Source organism: Penaeus chinensis, chromosome 8 (assembly GCF_019202785.1).
Source record: "Penaeus chinensis breed Huanghai No. 1 chromosome 8, ASM1920278v2, whole genome shotgun sequence".
Lineage (NCBI taxonomy): Eukaryota > Metazoa > Arthropoda > Malacostraca > Decapoda > Penaeidae > Penaeus > Penaeus chinensis.
Genome location: NC_061826.1, coordinates 42,329,863 through 42,337,362, shown reverse-complemented (window position 1 = coordinate 42,337,362; position 7,500 = coordinate 42,329,863).

Below are 7,500 nucleotides of genomic sequence, written 5' to 3'. Positions count from 1 at the left end.
CATATATATGTACATATATATATATATATATATATATATATATATATATACATATATATATATCATCATCATCAGCCTGGGTCAATCCACTGCAGGACATAGGCCTCCCCAATCCTTTCCATCTTTATCCATCTTGTGTTTTTTGCTTCCAGTCTTGGCACCCAAATTTCGTTATTTCGTCGCGCCATCTTGTCTTAGGTCTGGTCCTTAGCCTCTTTATGTTATCTATAACCCAGTCTGTTACTTTCTTTGTCCATCTGTTGTCCTGTCTCCGACATATATGACCTGTTCATTGCCATTTTTTCTTTTTGATGCTGCCGAGTATGTGTTCCACTTTAGTCTGTTCCCTGATCCACGTCGCCCTCATCCGATCTCTTAGACTAATTCCCAGCATCAACCTCTCCATTCCTCTCTGGGCACTTATTAGTTCCCTCTACAGTAATTTGGTTGTAGTCCATGATTCTGATCCATACATCATAACTAGGAGGATGCACTGGTTAAAGACTTTTTTTTTAAACATAATGACCTCTTAGTATGCTACCGTGTCTGCCGAAGGTGCTTCAGTTTAGACTGATGCGTCGTTTAATTTCCTCTTCGCTAGATGTGTTTGTCTGTACGAGTTGCAATAGGTATATATATATGTGTCAACCACCTCTAGCGCTTCGCCTTGAACATGTATCTGTTCGAATTGAACTTTACTGTTGAACACGATCTTAGTCTTTTTCTTGTTCATCCTAAGTCCGACTTTCAGGCTTTCTCTTTTCAGATCATTTATTAGTTGCATTTAATTTGCAGATTCACTGAAGGGAAAACAATATCATCTGCAAATCTTAGATCGTTTAGGTATTCGTTCCCAATTTTGATACCCTTTGCGGTCCATTCTAGCTTCTTGAAAATTTCCTCAAGGCAAGCTGTAAACAGTTTTGGTGAGATGGTATCGCTCTGTCTAACACTTTTTCTAATTGGTATTTTATCGGTTTCTTCGTATATATCTTCTAATATTTTACAATATACCTCCTCTACTCCCTTTCTTCGAATAGTTTCTAGTACTGCTGGTATTGTAGAGTCAAATGCCTTTTTATAATCGATGAATGCCATACACAGGGGCTTCCTATATTCATTTATTTTTTATCTTATTTGGGTGAACGTGTGTATGTGGTCTATTGTTGAGAATCCACTGCGGAAGCCTGTCTGTTCTCTAGGCTGGTTAAAATCGAGACTGTCACAGATGCGAGTTGTGATGATTTTAGTGAACAGTTTGTAAGTAACTGAAAGGAGACTTATGGATCGGTAGTTTTTTAGAACCTTCCTGTCCCCTTTTAATAAATCAAAATAATTGTTACATTTGTCCAGGCTTTCGGAATTTTTCATTGAGAAGGCATTTGTTAAAAAAATTGGCTAGTTTCAGTGTTGCAATTTATCTTGCTTCTACTATAAGGTCAATACTAATACCGTCTTCACCTGGTGTATTCCCTCTCTCCATGCCTTTAAGCGCTCTCTTTATTTCTTCTGTTGTGATGTTAGGTACTTCTCTAGTTACCGCTTTCGCTTCTATCCGTGGCTGTTAATTTGCGTTGTATAGATCCCTGTAAACGTTTTCCACTACTCTTATGATTTCATTTTTATTATATTTCACCTCTCTGTCTGGTTTCTTTATTGCATATATTTGATTTCTCCCTATTCCAAGTCTCCTTTTAAGCTGTTTTCATGCTGGTTCATAAGATCACTATTTCATTTATTTTATTATTGACTTTCCGTACATCTTCTTTCTTCTTTTTATTTATAGTTTATATATACATATATATGCATATATGTATGTATATATATATATATGTATATATATACATATATATACACATATGTGTGTGTGTGTGTGTGTGTGTGTGTGTGTGTGTGTGTGTGTGTACGCGCGCGTGTGCGTGCGTAGGAAATGTTAAAAACTCGAAATGGCGAAATCAAAATGCAGAATTTGTCAGCGTTAATGCCAGTGACTTTTCTTTTCTGGATGACTGCTCACCTTCTCTCGTCCTTTTCCCCGAAAGAAGTGATAGCCTTCTTGTCGGCAGGAACACCACATATATATTTTTGATAGATAGTCTCACTTTATCCTCTCGCTTTCTCTCTTCTGTTTGACTATCAAACAGTAACTGTTTGTTGGCATGAAAGATTTTATCTGTGTATGTGTCTGCCGGCCTACTTATTTATTCATCTATCAGGTCAGTCAGTTAATTTATTCATCTGTTAATCTATCAGCTATTCACCCTAACCTATCAGGCAATCGCTCTATCTCTCTATCCCTCCATTTATCTATTTATATGTGCACACGTCGTTTAACTTTTTTTTTTTTTTTTTTTTTTTTTTTTTTTTTATTATTCTAACCAAGACATGAGCCCAGGCAGATACTTACGCATATGTTGATCGGAAATATTTTGTAACTCTTGTGTGCCGAATGTTATCAATTGCTGCATTTTCTTTTATTGTTTTTAAATACTTTTAGACGAAAATGACCAAATCATTAGAAATAAAAAAAAATAGAAAAATAAAAATCTTTCCAATTTTCACATAACAAGCCAAAAATAAATATAACTTGTATAATATCAACACAAAGCCAGAAAATTCACCTTGAATAAAAAAGTTAAAATTTCGCCGTCCAGCACGAGATCTGACACGGTTTGTTCTTTGCTTATTTGTCAACGTCAAGTTTAATTAGGGACTAAGTAATCCTTAGGGAGGTCTTCAAGTGGACGAGAGCTGGCCGGCTGCTTTTTTTATTCTCTTATTGATAATGATAATTGTAAAGGTTCCTTGCAGTCGTGTATGGTTCCCTTTCCCTTAAGAAATGATAACGAAGATCGTGGCAAAAAATCCTTGCAAATGTATGAAAAGAAGAAGAAGGAGATAAAGAAGAGAAAGAAGAAGAGGGAAAGAAGAAGAAGTAGAAGGAGAAGAGAAAGATGAAGAAGAACGAGGAAAAAATATAAGAAGATGAAATAGAAGACAAAGATGAATAAGAAGAAAAGGAAAGAGACAAATAATAATAATAATGATGATGATGATAATAATTAGAAGATAAAGAAGAAGAAGAAGAAGAAGAAGCAGAGGACGAAGAAGAAAAAGAAGAATCGGTAACAGAATGTGTTCTTTGAGATACTTTTAGAACAAAAATGAACAATTGTATCGCTGTTATATCTTCTTCTGAAGTTTTCACTGAAACGTAATCATCTTCAATTGCATTTTTCCAGGATGATAACTTTCAATTTTCTTTGAACGATTCGACTATCCGGTTATAAGTAATTTCGCTTTATCATATCTATTACTAGTTATGGAAAAGTTTCTGTATTCGTAATGTTCTTTTGTTTTAGTTTTAGGAAAAATGCTCTAACAACATTGAAATCCGCGTGGAATAACAGACAATGACCAACAGACAAAAATAAAATGAAACTTGTGTTGGATGAATTCCGTTTCATCTCAGCATCTAAAAGTGTTAATGTTCACAGAGCTAATTCTTTGTGAAAAGGATCTTGTAGGTTTGAATATATATAAAAACAAGCATGGGTGTTATTGTTATTATCATTATTGTAGATCTTATTAAGGAGAATAATGCGGCTAATGATGATATCTTTAGTTCAGCCCATTTTTTAAAATCTATCTGTTTATCATTCTTTTGTATATTGGGATTATCGGTGCTCTGTTTCGATTGGTTGGACTTATATCCAGATTTATAGTCATATATATATATATGTGTGTGTGTGTGTGTGTGTGTGTGTGTGTGTGTGTGTGTGTGCATATGCATATGTACACACACACACACACACACACACACATGCACACACAAACACACACACACACACACACACACACACACACACACATCTATATCCTTAGTTATATTCCTATGTATTCTTTTATTCATTTATTTATGTTGACTAAAATTTATTTCATTAGGCTATTTATTCGTTTTAGGCTTCCTGTAATATATGCATAAATACATACATACATATGAACATACAGGGGAGTGCAACAATAGGTATACGGTAAGTATCACATCACTGTTATAATTCACTGAAATTATTAGCACATTAAATTATTCTGATTTTTAGAAATAATTTCAGTGTCGTTAATCATAATAGTACATTGATCATAACAATAATACTTTTATCGTAACTTTAAATTTTTTGACAAAAGTAAATGTTTTACAGTTAAAATGATCATTTAACCATGGCTGCTAATTTGACGGACGAGAGCGCAAATGGAGACAAACAAAAATGGAAGACAGAAAATAGCTAACGTGTGGGAGAGCATTGCAGGGAACCTTTGCAACGCCTCCACAGGCTTGTCAGGAAATTGATGCTGATAAAGACCTTTGTGTCGGAGTGTGCATGGCTGTCAGCTCTCGATTAGAGGTTTGTATGAATAACGGGGCAAGCAGTTCGAATTTCTGAGGGATTAAGGTTGTGCTTGTTATTACGTGTATATGCAATATTGATTTGTTTGTATAATAAATGCAGTTTCTTTTTCTTAACTGTACACCTACTTTTGCACCCCCTAGATAGATATGTATATATGTGTGTGTGTGTGTGTGTGTGTGTGTGTGTTTGTTTGTGTGTGTGTGTGTGTGTGTGTGTGTGTGTGTGTGTGTGTGAATAACTAGCTAGTTCTCTAAATAGATAGATAGATGAATATAAAGATAGATAGATAGCCGGATATTTACAGACTACATCTTCCTTACCTTACAACAGTCTTCCAAAAATGAACACTTGACGTCAAAGCTTTCAAACTTCTCTCTCCTTCTTCGTATAGATCAAACATCAATCTGTATCCATCCTCCCCCCCTCCTCCATTTCATCTTATTACCCTCTCTCTCCCTCCGTCTCTTTCATTCCCCTTCATCCCTCTTCCTTCTCCCGTTCCTCTCCATTCCCCTCTCGTCCCCTTCCCTCACCCCTTCACCACGCTTCTTTTCTCTCTTCCTCCCCATCTCCTCCCACTCTCTTCCTTCCCCACCTTTCTCCACTCCCCATCTTCCCTTCTCCTTTCCTATCCCTCCCCCTTCCCCCCATCCTCTCTTCATCCCTCATCTCACCCCATCCTCTAAACTAACCCCCCTCTTCCACTTCCCTTCCCCTCCTTTCTCCCCATCCCCAACCTTCCCCCAATCCCTCACGCCCTAGCTCCCTCACCCCATCCCCCACCTTTTCCCCTTCCTCTCTTCCCCCAACCTCACCCTTTCCCCTCTCCCCCCACCTTTTCCCATTCTCCCTTCCCCCAACATCTCCCCCCTCACCCTCACCCCCCCCACCTTTCCCCTTTCCCTCCATCCCATACCCCCATCCTCTCCCCCACTCCACCCCCACAATATTTACCCCCTCCCCCCCCCTCCACTACACCGCAAGCGACTGAACCGGCTCTTGACGAAGCTTCTCCCCCCCCCCCCCCCCATCAACGGCGTAATTTGCTTCCTCGAATTAGATTTGTAAGTAATTAAACCGGACCTTATTCGGCTTCCTGGGTCGACCACGGCGGTAATGGGGGGGGGGGGGGGGGTAGGTGGGATAAGGGAGGTGGGGGGGGAGGAGGTGGGGGGGATAAGGGAGGTGGGGAAGGAAGGTGGGGAGGACAGAGGTAAGTAAGGGAAGGGAGTGGGGAGGGGAGAGGTGGATGGGGGGAGGGGAGGTGGGGAGGGGAGAGGTAGGTGGGGGAAGATAGATAGATAGATAGATAGATAGATAGATAGATAGAGAAGAGAGAGAAGAGAAAATGGAAGCAGTCAAGTGACTGAGTCGTCGAAGATCCTGAGGGTGGGTGGGGGTGGGGGGTATGGGGAGGAGAGGGGAAAGGGGAAGAAGAGAGGATGGGGAGGAAGGAGAGTGATGAGATGAGAAGGAGGTGGAGACAGTGGGCGGAGAATGGAGAGTAAAACGAGAGAGAGGGGGAGAGGGAGGATGCAGGAAGCGAGGCAGAACACACAACCCCCCCCCCCTACTCCACACCCACACACGCGAACTTACATCCCCCCCCCACTCACGCACAGGCACCCCCCCCTACTCCCCCCACACACGCGCGCACACGCACAGCCCCCTCCCCCACATCGCACGATCCAGAACCGCCTTCCCTGGCAACATCGCCGCGCATCCCTGTCCAGGCGGTATCTCCCATGCAACTGGCGATTACCAATTCGGGTGGACAAAGTTCGACGAATATTCATGGCCATAGCTATTTGATCATACTTTCAACACCAGGTCTCTGCCAGATTTACGCGGCAACGATGCATAAAATCCGAATGTTGTCGTTGGCGATTGCAAAGCCGTCTTTTCGCGCCGGAAATTCTGGCCGCGCGGTCCCCGCCGAGGCCGCCTGTCCTATCAGTGGCATCAAAGAGGAGTTAGGGCGGCCGTTGCAAACCGCTCTCCTTTGCAACATTGGGCAAAAGATATCAAACAAACAAGCAAACAAAAGCGGGGGATTGTGTCTCTGGTGAAGAGGGGGTTTGGAGGCCATCAGCCCGAGCGCTGCGCATCCCGATGCTCATGCGAACCGCCATTTCTCACGCGCCAAGAGCCATCTGCGGGCATTTCATACGACCAGCTTTTGGGCCGCAGTTTGTTGCATGTGCAAGGTGTGCTTTGCGGCAATGCTTTCTCAGGCGGTGCCAAGGGAGAGTGCCTGCGGGATCTGGCACAGAGAGGCGACCGACAGGGGATATTGGCGCGCAGACAATTGTAGATTGAAATGGACTTTGACATAATATTGTGTGACAAAATCTTCCAAAGTTTGTACTCTGTGAAAGTAGGAATTCATGCTTCAGTATGAACAAGAATATCCAGGAAAGCAGGCATGATACTTCTGTCCCCTCAAATAAAAAAAAGAATAAAAGGGGGGGGGGGGGGGAGATCAAAACTTCAGATGGCTTTTAGACTGAGGGTTTTGACTTCTTTCTCAGATTAATTTGAGTAATGTAGAATCTTAAAAAGCTCTGATATTGCACAAACAAATAATATTGTGATAAATAAAAAGAAAACAAAATACAAAAGGAAAAACTAAAGTAAATACGAAGAAAGAGTGAAAAACAATCAGTAGGGAAGGCGATCAAGAACTTTAAAAACCCTTAAAGATATAAGTCCAAATGCCTTTGAAATGCCCATACTTGCGATTGAGGAATACATTATAGAGCGGAGAGCTGAGGATTTAAAGTTCTTACCCGGATTTTTTTTTTTTTTTCAAATCTTTAAAAACACGGAATTTATACAAGAAACTTATTATATTACGATAAACACTGAGGAAATGATTGTAAAAAAAAAAAAAAAAAAAAAAAAAAAAAAAATGTAGATATGAAAGGAAAAGTTTCCAGAAATTGTAACTTTTATTAATTCTAATAATCATAAAAGGATATTTTAACGATTAGTGATTAAATTAAGTACGAATCATTCCTTGTCATTAATATTATGAGTTATTAAACCCGACCTATTACTGATTAGGAAACTCATTAATTACAGTAGTCTT